General features: G+C 36.1%; 1 protein-coding gene across 4 annotated transcripts in view; it reads right to left on the reverse strand.

The window, feature by feature from the left end:
• The window catches only part of WDFY3 (WD repeat and FYVE domain containing 3), a 275,707-nt gene that overhangs the window by 180,968 nt on the left and 76,148 nt on the right, over window positions 1–18,591 (reverse strand). The gene's annotated exons all lie outside the window — the stretch shown is intronic.

Raw genomic sequence — 18,591 nt, forward strand, 5'->3', positions numbered from 1 at the left:
AAACATTAATTGGACAAGTATCAAATGTTCCTAATTAAGTTAGTCATATGAAGTTCAACAAATAAAGGGACCAAAGATCTCACTATTAATACATTGCTTAATAGCTGAGCTTAGGTAAAAAGAATGAAGAATAGAAAGTTCAACCTCATCTCAAAACAACAACAAAAAACAAAACAAAACAAAAATCTTACCTTCTAAACATGAAGTTTTCTCTCTTTAATTATTTAATTTTTATTCTAGATGAACGATTACAGTTTAGGTACCTGTTTGAAGCGTCTACTTTGTTACAGTTTGAAAACGTGCAAATTAAAATGAATACATCCCAGTATATTTTACAAATCACAAGAAGACAGTAAAAACTTTCATTTACCAGAAGACCACTTTTTCAAACTGCAGTTTGAAACCCTTTGGCAGGTCATGTTAATTTATTTAGTGGATCATGATGACCATTAAAAAAAAAGAGGTGAAATACAAGATACTGGAATACATATAGTTAGGGTGATTATTATTTCATGAGACTTATTTTAGGTAATTCATACATACTACATCACAATGTAAAATGTATCCCTGGCTAGAGCTGCAGTTCAGAAATAAACAAACCAACCACTGGGTTAGAATATGTACAAGAATCAATAACACAAAGCATTCAGAAAGCATCAGCAGCCCTTTTCAACCACCACTAACTGTGCCAGCAATTAGCTAATTTCAAACACAAAAAGAGGATATTTTACAAAGGAACCAGGAAGGCTGGGAGGACATTATGAATATACAGAATTTGGATAAAAGGCAATTTGCTTTTTAATCTGTAGAAAAGCAGGAATAACCTGAAGATTACTTTTTAATTTCTCTGCATAACCACATAAGCCAGTAATGCCATTTCTTAAGAAATGAAAAGATTACTGCAAGGCTAGAGCTTTACTTAGTAAGCATCTGTCTACTGATTTTTAAAACTCTAAGAAGAACTGGCCTCTTAAATATGCTTGCCCTTGAGAATTTTGAGTGAATTCCATATTTGGCCCTGGGGTTCCGCTTATGCGCTCTAGCAGACTGCAACAGGAGGCCAGGAGATGACTCAACTCAAGTGAGGAGTAGAAAGACACTGCCTAGAACCCTGCCAGGGGCTCCTCTGGGCTGAGGGACCGCTGTCTAGAGGGTCCAATCCTGGGGAAGAGTATGCAGAAACAGGCAAAGGCCAAAAGAGACTCTAAACCCAAAATGACAAACAAAATGTAGTCCAGGTCAAAGCTGTTTAACATATTTCATCCTGAGAAAATATTTAAGTCCTCCAACTATAAGGATTTCAACAAATACATTCAAATCACCTGTGTGCTATTTATAGTCCTAGAGAGCCCTAGAACAAAAATAAAACTTGAAGTAAATTACAAAACTTTTGATAATTAGCTGACATTTTAGATTATGCTTATCTGTTCTTTCTCCTTAGCCCATGGCTAGAGTTCCTAATTTAGACAGTCCTGGAGAAGATTTAGGAGAGTCACGCTCCTCTAACACTTCGAAAAAATTTTTAAGATATCCCAGCTTTCCAGAGGTCTGTGTCATTTTTTTTAAATAGTCAACTATCACTCCATATTAGAGTTACAAAGCCCTCTCAGACTTCCTCTTCATTCTACCTTAAGCAAGTGGGTAAGAGAAGATTAAAGACCTTTAAATAAGGCCTCAAGACAACAGCAACTCGCTCAAAATCTCACAGTGATAAAGAACTGGATGAGAATCCAAACCTCCTACCTCATAGTCAAGTGTCCTTCCCATTTACTTATATATTCACATGCCTTTTTTTTTTTTTTTTAAGATTTTATTTAGGGGCACCTGGGCGGCTCAATTCTCTTTCTCTCTGTCAAATAAATAAATAAATAAAATCTTTAAAAGAAATAATATATTTTATTTACTTATTTGACAGAGAGAAAAGAATACAAGTAAGGAAGCAGCAGGCAGAGGGAGAGGGAGAAGCAGGCTCCCTGCAGAGCAAGAGAGCCAGATTTGGGGCTCGATTCCAGGACCCTGAGATCATGATCTGAGATGAAGGCAGATGCTTAACTGTCTTAGCCACCCAGGTGCCCCTTTAAGATTTTATTTTTAAGTCATCCCTACACCCAACGTGGGGATCAAGGGCTGCATACTCTACTGAGCCAGCCAGGCGCCCCTTATATGCCTATTTTAAATTGCAAAGTTCTTGGAAACCGTAATTCAAGAATATTTTTATTTAGCACCAAATAGCAGTTAGAATGGGAAATAAATCTTTTTGATTTTTCTTAAGATTCAAACTAATCAACTTTCATAAAAAAAAAAGAAACCACATGATCATATAACAACAAACATTAACTAGATGTAATGAAACTATTGTACCATCGTTATTTAATATTTGTCTGATACAAAAGGATATATATCAAACAGCAAAGTGAATTTACTGGTATTTCTCACTTACTCAGATAATCTCTCTCAGTGATGGAAAAAATTCAGATTCCTCCCTTTCTCCTTACTTCTTTAGCAAGAAACACTTAAGCATATCAGATTGCTGGATCATTCCTTTGTCTCCACTCCAATATTTATATTTAAAGTAGTATTCAGACCAAGAACTATTGTGTTTTAAATACTCTTCAGCAGTGAAAGACTAAAAAGAATAAGCACTTTTCAGGCAAACTTGTACAAACATCCACACAACACAGGTAACTTCAGGTGAACCCTCTTGAATCTTGGGTTTCTCTCAATTTGTAAAATCTTTCCTCATGGCCTTTCTGTAATGCATACATAAAAGTAGTTCATTTCTATTAAGTGTCAAGCACATTAGCTACTTTCAGTAATTCTTTCTTTCTTCCTTTGAGCCTAATCACGAAACATTTAATCCTTTTCATTTACATTTTTAGCTATTTAAGCAAGCAAAACAGCTTAAGCCTTTATAGTATTATGTTTTAGAGACGTGCACAATGATAAAAGATGAGCAAAATGTTTATTTCTTCATTAGATGTTGAATAAGACTTATAAAGCAATATAGAAGAGATATGCATAATAATAATAATAATAATGACAAACCACAGAATGATTATTTTGGGGACAGTGTTATTGGAGGTTTTCAAAATATTTGTAATGATTATTCTCTGTAAGAACTAGTTTTCTTATACAAACCCTATTTTGTTTCACAAGAGAAAAGTGTTTGTACTGCCATAGTGCCAATAGGGGGTTATTTAAATAGCAATGAGATAATTACTGCAATGAGCCCAAGACAGTGTTTCTTATTCTAATCTCTTGTGCTAATGTTTGAAAACCCCAGATACTTTAACCTTCTCTGCCCAAAATTCTTTAAAAAGTCTGCCATTATTTAAATTACAGAAGGGTATAAAACAAGTAAATAGCCTAAATTTTAAAAATATATATGTCAAGTAACTAGCTGCCTTTGAGCAGCTCAGCGAAAAGCTTAAAACAGCTTTCCTTAAAAAAAAAAAAAAAAAAAATCATTTAATTCCACAAGAGAAAAATAAATAGCTCACATGGCTAAGGGAAATCTTATTTCTTCAAAGAACTACAAGTAATTTCTCAGATTTTTTATTTTGTTCTTAAACCTTCTGGGGAAAAATTCTATCTTTTTTTCCTCACTGCGAAGAGCAAAAGCAAAACTTCTCACTTTCGAGGAGTGAAGAGCAAATCTTGGAGAGGCTCCCAACAAACTGGGTTTATCACCCAGTAATCTAACATATATATACTTTGAAACAGACCTAGGGCACCTTGGTTGCTTAGTCAGTTAAGCGTCTGCCTTCTACTCAGGTCATGATCTCAGGGTCCTGGAATCCAGTTCAGAATCAGACTCCCTGATCAGCTGGGAGTCTGCTTCTCCATCTATCCCTCCCCCGTGCTTGTGCTCTCTCTCTCTCTCTCAAATAAATAAAATCTTTAAAAAAAAGAAAGGAAGGAAGGAAGGGAGGGAGGGAGGGAGAAGAATTTAATTCTTCCGCCTGTTAAAGTCTTAAGTTTTCTTGCCTTACTAGAACTCAGTCATTATCAGATTTTAGCCTCATCTATATTACAAGATCAACCACCTCATTTATATGGCAAAATACAATTACTTAAGACCTATTCCCAATACGCCCTCATCCTTCCCATCCCATGTGTACACTCATCATGCACACATACACTGAACTAGACAACCTCTCAAAGCATCTTTTTGGTGTGCTTAATTTCTCTCTTCATAGACAAAAGCATATTCCAAAGTCAAAAGCAACTCACTTACATTTAAGAACATTTCTCACTTAATATGATTTCTAAGTACAAGTAGCCACCGTTGACATCTCCCTGACACCTTTCTCAAACCCCTTCTTCTAGCAGCTTCAACTGCTGTTTTGGGAGCTCCAAAAGCAAATTTAATAGTTAAATTTTGGCAGTTAGTTTACTTGATAAGATTAATATACTATAATTAAATTACATTATGGAATAAATAAACTTCTGTAGGCTGACTTGAAATCCCCAGCATTCTCTGACAGTATAATTTTATGCTAATTGTTCCAAATTCTGTATAAGATCTGCAAAAGAATATTTGTAGCGCAATGCTTTCATAGTTGATGATTACCTACTATGGACACATTTTTGCATTCCACACACTTCGACTAACTTCTAGTACGAGTCATTCAGCTCAGTGATCATTTATCAGTATCCTCAGTGGATGGCACAGTGCAGGGGAGAATGACCTTAGAAGTGAGATGCATTATTAGCAAGCTGAAAACTTTCAGGGCCATACCCTCCACTTACCCCCAATAGAATCTTCTCTATTTCTGAAATTTCAATTGTGAAATCTTACTCTGAGATCCTAATTTTCAATCCATCTACTTTTCTCACTCCCTTAATCTGCGGTCTTTACTAAAAATGATCAGGTCAGAAAACTGTATATACATAAAAAAGGAGGAATGTCAGAGAAGAATAAATAAACGTAAAATAAAATTGTATTTTTTTATTCAAGTATAATTAACATCCAGTGTTATACTGGTTTTAAATATAAAATACAGTGATTCAACAATTCTATACATTGCTTACTACTCATCAGGATTAGTGTAATTTTGATCCCCATCACCTATTTAGCCCATCTCCCATTCACTTCCCTCTGGTAAGCATCAGTTTGTTCTCTAGAGTTAAGAGTCTGGGAGGCACGTGGGTGGCTCAGTGGGTTAAAGCCTCTGCCTTCGGCTCAGGTCATGATCTCAGGGTCCTGGGATTAGTCCTGCATCAGGCTCATCAGGCTCTCTGCTCGGCGGGGAGCCTGCTTCCCTTCCTCTCTCTCTGCCTGCCTCTCTGCCTACTTGTGATCTCTGTCTGTCAAATAAATAAAATCTTAAAAAAAAAAAAAAAAAAAAGAGTCTGAGGATTTTTTTTTTCTCTTTTTGTTTCTTAAATGCCACACATAAATGAAATCATATGGTATTTGTCTTTCCCTGACTTACTCACTTAGCATTATATTCTCTAGCTCCATCCATGTTGTTGCAAATGGCAAGATTTCATTTGTTTTTCTGGCTGAGTAATATTCCACTGTGTGTGCACCTCCCCCCACCCACCCCCCACACAATAGGTCTTCTTTATCCATTCATCTATGGACAGACACCTGGGCTCCTTCCATATCTTGGCTACTGTAAATAATGTTGCTATAAACATAGAGGTGCATATATCTTTTTCAAATAGTGTTTTGTTTTCTTTGAGTAAATACCCAATTACTGTATCATATGCTATTTCTATCTCTAAGTTTTGTGAGGACTCTCATGCTGTTTTCCATAATGGCTGCATGAGCTTGCACTCCCACTAAGAGTGTATGAAGATTCCCTTTTCTCCACATCCCTGCCAATACCTGTCAGAATGGCTAAAACCAAAAATACAAGAAATAAAAAGTGTTGGTGAGGATACAGAGAAATATCAGAGATTAGGAGGGGTATTACATACTGACAAAAGGGTCCACTCACCAAGAAGAAATAATCCTTAATGTGTAGGAGTCGGACAACCTACATGAAGCAAAAATGGATAAAACCAAAGGAAGAAAGGGACAAATCCACTGCTAGAGTTGAGACCTCCTATAATAAAGGACAGATCAAGTGTGCAGTAAATCAATACAGACAGTTTACCGAACAGTACAATCAATCAATGGGCTCTACAGTTGATATTTATAGAACACTCCATCCAATAAGAGAATATATATTCTTCTCAAACTTTCATAGCATATACTTCAAGACAGATCACACTCCGGGCCATAAATATACATTAACAAATTTAAAAGCAGAGAAATCACACATAGTATGCCCTAAGATCACAATGGAATTAAACAAGAAATCAGCAACAATGATAGCTAGAAAGCCCTGAATACCTAAAATAATATGCTTTTAACTAACACATATAAGAATCTCAAGAAAAATGTACAAACATTTTGAACAAAATGAAAATACAACTTATCAAAATGTATGAAATACAGTGAAAGCTATTATAAGAGGGAAATTTGTAGCACTAAATGTATATATTACAAAAGAAAAAAGATCTAAAACCTTTCCAACTTTTCTCCACCCATCGTTGTCTGGCACAGGTCTCCCTGCTGTGCTTTCATTTCACATGTCTGTGCCTCAGTACACCCTGCACCCTTTGGGCGGGGGGGTTCTTCCCCCTCCAGCTAACCTGCATTTACCTAATTACTAATCATTCTTTAAATCTCAGGTCAACTGTCCCTCCTCTAGAAAGCATTCCCCAATCTCCCAGTTTGACAGAGATGCTCCCTTCTTTGTCCCCACACAATCCTGTGCATATCTTTATCATAGTATTTCTCACAATGTTATGTAACTTTTATTTGTTTTTCCCAACACTGGACAAATTATACAAGATTATGGACGGCAAACATCATGTTGTATTCAACTATCTCTTCCAACAGTTACCACCTGGCAAAGAAGAAACAGGCAACAAATGATTGATAAATGAGTAAAAAGTGATCAATTAAAGTTTATAAGATGAATGAACTAGAGGCAGCTCAAGCCAAAGGTAAGTTAAGGTGATTTAAAATGGGCTCAAAATAGGGGGAAATTTTTCTCAAATTCTGTTTATTTTAAACTAAGAAGGCTTAGAAGACAACTTTGTTCTTTATGGTTTGTCTGAATTCAATTTTATTTACTTGAAAAAGTAAACCATGACCATATGATCATTTTTGGTGAGAGATGCTGGGTAACCCAAAACATATTTTTTTTAAAGTAGTCAGGGGAAACTGATGCAAATTCAAAAAGGAAAAACTATGAATGTGAAGGCAAAGGCAGAAGGGATCAAAATCACCACTAACAGACTTGGTTGGTAAGCAGATGATGACAGAACAAAAGGCAGTGAGCCAGACTCTTCCACAGGGAATTGAGGCATCAACAACAATCCTGAAGACAAGGAACATCCAAGGGAGGAAGTTTACCACCGGCAACACCAAATCACTCCCGCATGGGCTGGAGTGATGGAAAGGAAATGACAAACGCCAAAGATGGTGCAGAACGGTATCAGTAAAGTCACGCAAATGAAAAAAATAATGATATCAATGAAAACAAGAATGGCTTCTTCACAGACTGATTATACAGTGTTAAGGTTTTCATTGTGAATTCCTACACCTTTATTTTTCTCAAAGTATCAGAATTCATACATTCAGATAAATTTTGCTCTGCCCACCACATAATGATGCTAACATCATTCAAAATACTTTCTCAAATTCCTCTTCAAAGTTGCTTTCAGAGTATTTTATAAGCTGTATCTAAAAATCAGTGTCCTCATATATCATGTTTTCCCAAAAATGGAGTTACCCAGCTTGTTTATTTGCCTTAGTTTCTAAACTTCCTCCAAATAACGTTTGCCTATTACTCAATATCAGATCCTTTCAAAAGATTGAAAAATCACCACTAATTATCAAAAGACTGCACTTCAGACTGTGCAGCTGATTATAGAGAAAATATTCTATTAGTTTCAGAGCAAAGGCAAGTGTCTGTCTACTATATGCAAGACACTGTGAGAATACCAACCCTCCCTCCCCCACGGAATGGCTATATTTGTTTTTCTAAAATTCCTAACAGATCAGTACAACTTCCCTTCAAACTGACATGACTGCCTGCAGTGGAATAGAGTCAAAACCCTTTGCAAGACAGAAAATGTTTCTCAAAATCTGTTATGCATCCAATTCTGCAGTTTTGTCTTCTGCAATATCCGTCCCCTCATTCTATGCTCACAGAACACCACCTAACCGCTGTTCCCTGAACGTGCCATGGCTTTTCAAATCCTTCATGCTTCCCCCCATGGTCTTTCCACTGTCTGAAATGGCCCCCTCAGCCTTTTTTGTTTTTAACTGCCTGGGAACCTCTCATGGATAGTTCATGATCTTAATCTTAAAACAATTTAAACATACCTCCATGGTGGTAACAAGATCACAGATTCAATTAAGTATTTATCAAGACGTTCCCCACCTCACCCGAGTCTCTTCTGTTCCAGCAACCTAGTTCAGTAGCTTATATTTGCCATGTCCTTGCCACTAAAACAATTAAGACAGCAATTTGAAAAGCAAGACTTTAAAAATATAAGAAAATGTTGGAAAGTATCTTTATAACCTCAAGGTAAGGAAGAATGTCTTCATAAAAAAATTACACACAGAAAATGAACCTTATCAAAATTAACAACTTCTGTACATGAAAAAATCAACAGAAAGTAAATACAAGCCACAAATTGGGAATGAAACATCTGCAATACCTATAAATGAACAAAAAAGCAATCTAAAAGATATAAAGAATGACTACAAATCACTGAGAAAAGTAAACCACCCAATTAAAAAAAAATGGGCAAAAAAAAAAAAAAGGCAAAAGAAAATAAGTATTTCACAGAACAAGGCAAACAAATGACCACAAATACAAGAAAGGCTGCACAACCTGGTCAGTAATAAAGGAAATAAAAATTTATAATGTTCTGACAGCTTTTTGTGCTCTGTGGTATGAATGTATGTTCATTTCTCTTTGTGTTTATGCCACTGACTATCGTCTACCCACCCCAAGTCCACAGGACGCATTCTCAACACCTAGAGAAACATGCTCTAGGAATCCACATAAAGCTCTGCCAGGGTTGAGCCTGCAGTTAACAGCCAATAACCTAGTCTGATCATACTTAAGGCTATTTCTCAAAACTATCACAAGTATAGTAAAAACATCTTAGTATTTAGGGTGATTATTTCCGGGGAACAGGCAGTTCCATCACCATTTCTATACACTGAACCTATTGTGAGGTTAGTGACCTACATATTTTTCTTAAAAAATAGAACTACCAGGGCACCTGGGTGGCTCAGTGGGTTAAGCCTCTGCCTTCGGCTCAGGTCATGATCTCAGGTTCCTGGGATTGAGCCCCACTCTGGACTTTCTGCTCAGCAGGGAGCCTACTTCCCTTCCTCTCTCTCTCCCTGCCTCTCTGCCTACTTGTGATCTCTGTCAAATAAATAAATAAAACCTTTAAAAAAAAATAGAACTACCTTATAGATTTTAAAAATAAAGCTATCTTATAGATTTTTTAAAAATATATATATATATTTATATTCAACTTTTTAGTGTTTGTCACATACATCACATACCAAACATGAATAATAAACGTATTATGGATGGCTACGTGGATAGTTAGGTAGATAGAGTGAGGCAAGATATCTTCCTGCTGACACTAACTTTTCCATAAGCTCCTCTATCCAAATTATTTCAAATACTCTTTATTCATTTAAGAGATGTATATGAATGAAAACATGAAATTTACAAAATCTGTAAAGAAACACACTTTAAAATATAAAAGGTGGTACCAATATGAATCTTTTGGACAAAAAATTACTTACTGCCAGATAAAACCTTTTGCTAGCCATAATATTATTGCTTCCCTTCTAATTTTTCTTGTGTTATTCTACAAATGAAATATAAAAAGGTACTTACATTCTCATGACTAAGGGGTAAATTCTCACTAAAGAGGTCAAAGAAAGGGAGTTGAGGAGTGAAGGGGTAGAAGAAGAGGAGACAAGAATAAGAAAACTATATTTCTCCATCCTTCCAATACCAACATGTAAGAATGATTGCCACAAATAGCCATGTCCTAATTACATCATTTCACTGTTGATCACATGTGGCCCATTTTTAAAAATGCCTTTGGGGAAGAATAAGAGGAGAAATGCTATTCTTAACAGTTAGCTATTTAATACATTTTGTAAATCCATCCAAAATATTGACAATAATATTTTAAATATATTGCCTTTTATTCTAAGGAAATAAGTTACTAAAGTGAGTAATTTTGCAGAGTAGAATTCATTTTACCATATTTTTCTTATAATAATTTCATCCGGGACGCCTGGGTGGCTCAGTGGGTTAAAGCCTCTGCTTTCGGCTCAGGTCAGGGTCCCAGGGTCCTGGGATCGAGCCCCGCATTGGGCTCTCTGCTCAGTGGGGAGCCTGCTTCTTCCTCTCTCTCTGCCTGCCTCTCTGCCTGCTTGTGATCTCTGCCTGTCAAATAAATAAATAAAATCATTTAAAAAAATAATAATCATTTCATCCTCCTCACAGTAGGAATGCCATGTAGTAAAACATATAAAATATTCCTTAAACAAATTGGCACTGACTAACGATGGATTGTGGTGAGATCACTGTTCTTAGGTTTGTTTGTTTGTTTTTTAACATTCCATAGTAAAACCTAACTTCCATTGTTTTGGGGAAACAATCTTTAAAAAGCACTGACTACTCTTTCAGGACCAGAGGATCAATCAAGCACACCCAGCATTATTCTCATTCTGCTCATCTCCTTACCCTTTTATCCAGTTAACCTCTCAAATGGAGCTGGGGAACAAGAGTACAGGCTATACAGTGGAAGTCTCCTAGCTCTGATACCTGCTAGTAGACTTAGCATTTGGAGGTTAAAATTATATATATTAAGTATTTTATTTTAAATGTCTAGGCTTTTTCCTTAAAAAGAAATATAAACTGTAATAAATAAAATTTTCTATAAATGAAAGGGGTAAATAAAGTTTTATTTTGTTACCTAACTTCTTCCTACAACGTATGTGTAAGTTTCTAAAAATCGCAATTTGTATTGCACAGCACGTTCTAGGTAAAGAAGTGCAGCATATGAAGACTGAGGATTCAAGAAAATGTAGATTACCTTTCAACTTTATTTTTTTTTTCTGAAATTATATAAAAGAAAGTTATTCTACAGTCATTCCAAGACATTTTAGTTGATTTTGCTAAAAAGCAGAACTTAGCACTTCAAACAAATGGGGAAAAGAAGAGACCCATAAAGCTATTAAAAATAATATATATATTTAAAGAAACGGACTTGGAATTCTAATACAATTATATTTAAAGAAATTAAATTTCAGAATTAAAATTCAGAATTCAGAATTTCCAATACAAATGTTTCATGGATCATGGTTACTAGTTGAAGTGTTAAACATAATATACATGTCTTTTAGAAAGAGGTAACAATGGAAATTGTTAAAACTTAATGAAACTTGAATGTTAAATTACATAATTTAAATTTTGAAAATAATCCCTTGCCAAATCATGGTAATAAAACCAGTAGCTGACTGACAGAAGAATAAACAAACCAAAATGCAGGTAAGAGAGGTCAGAAGTAGACCCATGCATGTATTAGAAACCTAACATATGATACAAGTCACAGGAAAGGATGTGATTCTTAATATAAGTGGTACTGACAATTGACTTCTACCTAAAGCCATATACAAAAGTGACCTCAAGGAGGATTAAAGACCCAACAATGAGTATAAAGAGAAGAAAATGAGGATATCTTCATGAACAGGTAAGAATTTCTTAAGCATATAATAAAAATTTACATAACATATGCAAAGATAAAATGAATGGGATCGTATCTAAAATTAAATATTCTGGGGCCCCTGGGTGGCTCAGCTGATTAAGCATCCCAAGTCTTGATTTTGGCTCAGGTCCTGATTTCAGGGTTGGGAGATGGAGCTCTGTACTGGGCCCCATGTTAGGCATGGATGTACTTAAGTTTCTCTCCCTCTCCCTCTGCTCCTCCTCTTTACCCCCACTCTTAAAAAAGGTTGTTTTTTTTTTTTTCTTTAATATTTTGGCTCAGCAAAAAACATGGTGAACCAAGCAAAAAGTGAGGTAACACAACAGGAAAAGATATTTGAAATGTGTACAATCATACAGATTATAATTTAGAATTTACAATAAATAAATAAATAACTCCCTCAAATCACCAAGAAAAATACAACAATCCCAAGGGGGTGGGCGAGGCAGAGAACAAGCACTCTAAAAAGCCAAACAAATGAAGAGATGTTTTAATTTACTCAGTAAGCAAAGAAATGCAGACTAAAATAAGGAAATGCCACTTTATACCTCTTAGATTAGCAACAAGCAGCAAGTTAGGAAATGCCCTGTGTTCTTGGACACGTGGACAAGACCCAAAACTGTCGGTAGAGGATCTAAACAAAGGGCAATGTGCGGGGAGTTTTTTCATTTTCTTAAAATTCAGGTATAACTGACATACTGTTACATTAGTTTCAGGTGCAACAATTCCATATATTAATCAGTGACCACCACAAGAAGTGTATTTGCTCTTGATCCCTTTAAACTATTTCACCCATCTCCCCCTGCCCCAACTTCCCTCTGGGTGAACTACTGTTTGTTCTCTACATTTAAGAGTCGGCTTTTTGTTTTTGTTTGTTTTTTTTAAGATTTTACTTAATAATTTGACAGAGAGAAATCACAAGTAGACGGAGAGGCAGGCAGAGAGAGAGATAGGGAAGCAGGCTCCCTGCTGAGCAGAGAGCCTGATGCAGGACTCGATCCCAGGACCCTGAGATCATGACCTGAGCCGAAGGTAGTGGCTTAACCCACTGAGCCACCCAGGCACCCTGCTTTTTGTCTTTTTAATTTATTTGTTTTGTTTCTTAAATTCCACATATGGCTAAAACATACAGTGTCTGTCTGTCTCTGATTTATTTCACTTAGCATAATACCCTCAAGGTCCATCCATCTTGTTGAAAATGGCAAGATTTCATTCGTTTTATGGCTGAGTGGTATTCCAGTGTGTGTGTCTACACACACACACACACACACCCCACACCTCCCTTATCCGCTCATCTATCGGTGAGTGGATAGTTGCAGCGCTTCCGTATCTTGACTGTTGTAAATAATGTTGCAGGAAACGCAGGGCTGCATATATTTTCAAATCAGTATTTGTGTTTTCCTTGGGTAAACACCCAATAGCGAAATTACTGGATCATCTGGTATTTCAATTTTTAAGTTTCTTGAGGACTGTCCATACTGTTTTCCACAGCGGCTGCACTAGCTTGCATTCCCACTGTGTATGAAGATTCCATTTTCTCCACATCTTCACCAACATCTCTTATTTCCTGTGTTGCTAATTTTAGCCATTCTGACAGATGTGAGATGGTATTTCCATTGTAGTTTTGATTGGCATTTCTCTGGTAATTAGTGATAGCATGTTTTCATGCATCTCTTGTCCATCTGTATGTCTTCTTTGGAAAAATGTCTATTCTTGTCCTCTGCCTGTTTTTAATCATATCTGGTTTTTGGTGTTGAGTTGTGTAAGTTTATATATTTTGAATATTGATCCCTTATTGGATATATCATTTGCAAATATCTTCTCCCATTTAGTAGGTCGTCTTTTTGTTTCATTCATGGTTTCCTTTGCTGTGCAGAAGCTTTTCATTTTGGTGCAGTCCCAGGAGTTTAACTTTAGAAGGGACATATCCAGAAAAATGCTTCTACAGCCATGTTGAAGAAATTATTGCCTATTTCCTTCTAGGAGTTTTATGGTTTCAGGTCTTACATTTATGTCTTTAATCCATTTTTGTGCATGGTGTTAGAAACTGTTCCAGATTCAGTCTTTTGCATGTAGCTGTCCAATTTTCCCAATACCATTTGTTGAAGAGACTATCTTTTCCTCAGTGTATATTCTTGCCTCTGTTGTCATAGATTAATTGGCCATATAGTTGGGGCTTTATCTGGATTGTCTATTCTTTTCTATTAATGTGTCTATTTCTGTAACAGTACTATACTGTTTTTGCTATACTACAGCTTTGCAGCATATCTTAAAATTTGGGATTGTAATGCCTCTCAATTTGCTCTTTTTCAAGATTGTTTGGCTACTTAGGGTCTTTTGTGATTCCACACGATTACCTGTTCTAATACTCTGAAAAATGCTGTTGTTATTTTGATAGGGATTACATTAAATCTCTAATATTGCTTTGGGTAGTATGGATATTTTAACAATATTGATTTCTCCCATTTCATGAGCATGGAGTATCTTTCCATTCGTTTGTGTTTGCTTCAATTCTTTTCATCAGTTTATAGTTTTAGAATATGGGCCTTTCACCTCTGGTTATGTTTATTCCTAAGTACTTAATTATTTTTGTTGCAAATGTAAATGAGACAGTCTTCATAATTTTTCTTTCTGCTATTTCATTTAGTGTATGGAAATTTAACAGATTTCTGTATATTAATTTTGCATCCAATGACCTTACTGAACTCATTCTGTCAGTTCTAGCAGTTTTTATGGTGGAGTCTTTAGGGTTTTCTATAATATTAAATCATGTCATCTGTAAATAGTGAAAGTTATATTTCTTCCTTACCAATTTGGATGCATTTCTTTTTCTTATCTGATTGCTATGGCTAGGGCTTTGCAGTATTATGTTGAATAAAAGTAGTAAGAGTGGACACCCTTGTCTTGTTCCTGACCTTACACCTTACAGGATAAGCTCTCAGTTCTTCACCATTGAGTATGATGGTGGTCTTGCGTTTTTTGTATGTGGCATTCATTATGTTGAAGTATGTTCTCTCAAAACCGACTTTGTTGAGAGGCTCCTTTTTTTTTTTTTAACCATGAATGGATGTTGTACTTTGTCAAATGCTTTTTTTCTGCATCTACTGAGATGATCATATGTTTTTTTTTATCTTTCCTCTTATTAATGTGATGTATCACCTTGGTCGACTGGTGACTATTGAATTACCCTTGCATTCTGGGAATAAATTCCACTTGATCCTGCTGAATGATTTTTCAAAAGTATTGCTTGATCTGGTTTGCTAAATTTCATTGAGGATTTTTGCATCTATTTTCATCAGAATTATTGGCCTATAGTTCTTTTTGTAGAGTCATGCTGCCCTCATAGAATGAATTTGGAAACTTTTCTTCTTCTATTTTTTTGAATAGTTTGAAAAGAATAGGTATCAACCCTTTTAAATATTTGGTAGAATTCCCCAGCCATCTGGTCTTGGACTACTATTTGTTGCGAAATTTTTGATTACTGATTCAATTTCATTACTGGTAATTGATCTGTTCAAATTTCTTATTTCTTTCTGATTCAGTCTGCAGAGATTGTATGTTTCTAAGAATTTATCCATTTCATCTAGGTTGTCTAATTTGTTGGCATATGATTTGCCTTATCTTCTCTTATAATTCTTTGTATTTCTGTGGTGTTGGTTGTGTTATTTCTCCTCTCTAAGGGGCAGTTTTACATTACTCAATCTTGCATTTTGCTTCTCAGTATGTACTCCAAAGAAATTCGAATGGGTAATAACTTACAAAAAGATGTTTACTATACTGCTGTTTGTGGAGACTAGAGGGCTGGAGGCTATTTACAGGTTCATCACTGCTCATCACCAAGAGGAGTAAGTTAAACAGGACTGGTACACAACCATATAAATTCATTTAAAAGTATATGTTCCACAGAGATGCATCTTAAAAATATAATGATGAGTGAAAGGAACTAAAAATAGTATCAAGTATATAATACAATACCATTTTTTAAATTAAAAACACATGCACATAAAACAAATATTTTACAAGAACACATACTAACTAAAGAGAGTACTAAATACCTCAAAATTATTGTGCCTGTCCCATTAAATTACAGGTCTTTAAAGGAAATAAATGCTTTGTAATACTTCTGAATTTAGTTAAATAAAAACCAACAAACTGCCATTTTATGTAAGAATTGTGTATTTACCCTATGATAACTAAAATAAAATACTTAAAAACCATTTCATTTCTTAAATGAGTTTCAACTGAACCACATTTAAATCACATACTAGTTGCTATTTTTTTCTAAAGTGATTCTTAGTTCTCAATTTAACCTTTTAATCCTTTTAATCCTCTGACATTTAAAAAATCCTTTAAAGGAGAATTTTTCCACTCCGCAAGTAACAAGAAAAAAACTTGTATGTGTAGGAATATCTGGCTAAACATTTTTCTAAAACCATGTGTGATTGTTAGAATGGCACAAAGTCTGGAGAGACTTCTCCACCCTCTTGGGGATGAAGGAATAACTTTCAGCTGGAGATGATAATCTGGCATTATCATAACCCTTAAGGAAATAGGACCTGGTTCAGAGAAAGAAGGGCCACACTTCCAGAAAGATCTCCAGTATAGAGAGGAAAAAAGAAATAAAACTGGTTTCTTTATTACATTAAAATAAATTGTGCAGGGTTTGGGGGGGTTTTGTTTTGGTTGGTTTTTTTTTTTTTTTAAGATTTATTTATTTGACAGAGAGAGCACAAGTAGAGCAGCAGGCAGAGAGAGAGGGGGAAGCAGGCTCCCTGCTGAGCAGGGAAACAATTCGGGGCTCGATCCTAGGACCCTGGAATCATGATCTGAGCTGAAGGCAGCTGCTAAACCAACTTAGCCACCCAGGTGTCCCAATTATGCAGTTTTTTTTTTTTTAATAAAGATTTTATTTATTTATGAGAAAGAGAGAGAGCAGGGAGAGGAGCAGGAGAGGGACAAGAAGACCATACTGTGTGTGGAGCCTAACTCGGGGCTCCATCTCAGGACTCTCAGATTGTGACCTGAGATAACTGACTGAGCCCACCCAGGTGCCCCAAACTGTGCAACTTATAATGATAAATCTGAGTTTTTTTCTGATCCTCAGACAAGTCTACCCATGATCTTCATTAATAAAAAAAAAAAAAATCACATTGGGAATACCAAGATGATTCTGTAGTATTCAATAACCTAGATTTGGCTTTAATTAAAAAATCAGTTTCTATTAGATCTTGTGGTCATTACAACTTTGTCATAATCTCCCTCCTATTTTTTCCTATGGCTATATATTAAGAAACTATGGCTCAGAATGATGACTTTTGCACTATAATATTCTGAATTAAGAGTAAATTATAAAATGTCAGTCATTTTGTTAGGAAGATCTTTGGGACGCAGTGGTGAATGTCAATAACAATTAGCCCATGCTCATTTACCACTTGCTCTGATATGTCAACTCTTTTTTTTTTTTTTTTTAAAGATTTATTTATTTATTTATTTGAGAGAGAGACAGTGAGAGAGAGCATGAGCGAGCAGAAGGTCAGAGGGAGAAGCAGACTCCCCATGGAGCTGGGAGCCCGATGCGGGACTCGATCCCGGGACTCCGGGATCATGACCCGAGCCGAAGGCAGTCGTCCAACCAACTGAGCCGCCCAGGCGCCCCATATGTCAACTCTTAAAAATGACATGATACCTGATCTCATGGAGGTTAGTCTGGGTCTCATACCGGCGAAGCATGCTATAGCAGGGAAACACACAGCACTAGGGAAAAGTATAGCAGGGAACCTGATCGAGCTCTGGGGTGACAGGGCTATGGGGAAGAAAAGTATCAGGGAAAATAAGCACATTTTTAAAAGATTTTCAATAAGAGAGGGGCACCCGGATGGCTCAGTTTGTAAGTGGCTGAGTCTGGCTCAGATCATGATCTCAGGGTCCTGGGATCAGGACCCACGTCCTTGGGCTCCGTGCTCAGCAGGGAGTCTGCTTCTCTCCCTCTGTTTCTGCCCCTCCCTCCCCACGCCCTGAACTCTCGGTCTCTCTCTCAAATAACTAAATAAAACCTCTTTTAAAAATTTTTTTCTCAACAATAGGGGGAAAAAAACAGAATTCACTGGCCTCTCCACGGGCTATTTTAACCAATCAGGTTTGTGCAGCTTTGTTCTCTCAATGTTAATTCTTCACACGCAAACTTCTACACACTGGTTTATAATCAGTTTTTCCAAGTGGAAAACACCAGCCATTCTGCCCTTGAATCATTTTAGGAGTCTAAAGGGACAGCATCAGCAATTAGTAGCCAGTGCTGGAGTTAATCCCTAAGGAACTCTTGTTTCCTGCCTCTGCATCGGTTTTTGTCTAGGAAGTACAGACTTGAAAACCACAGCCAACTACAATGAAATGTATTCATTTATTTCCTACCACAGAATGGTATAAAGCTTACTTCATAGACGAAGAAGCTGAAGTTCAGAAAGGTTACAGCGACTTGCCAAAAAGATCCAATAAGTAGAATTAGCTGAAATCTGAATTCAAGACAATTTATTCCAAGTCCATTGCTCTTCCTATTAAATGGAAGCTGTCTCTTTGTCGTTGTGAAATAATTTTATTTATGAATGCAACTGTGACTATTTTCTAGCGATTCCTAGCAATGATAGTACTATTTGTTCTTCCCCAAAACACTTGGACAAAATTATCTCAAGTATTTTTGTCCCCAAGAAGTTAAAAACACACACACACACAAAGTCCATGTTTACTCTGTGTATCTTCTACCATGGATGGGTG

Source organism: Mustela nigripes, chromosome 1, assembly GCF_022355385.1.
Source record: "Mustela nigripes isolate SB6536 chromosome 1, MUSNIG.SB6536, whole genome shotgun sequence".
In the NCBI taxonomy this organism is placed as follows: Eukaryota; Metazoa; Chordata; class Mammalia; order Carnivora; family Mustelidae; genus Mustela; species Mustela nigripes.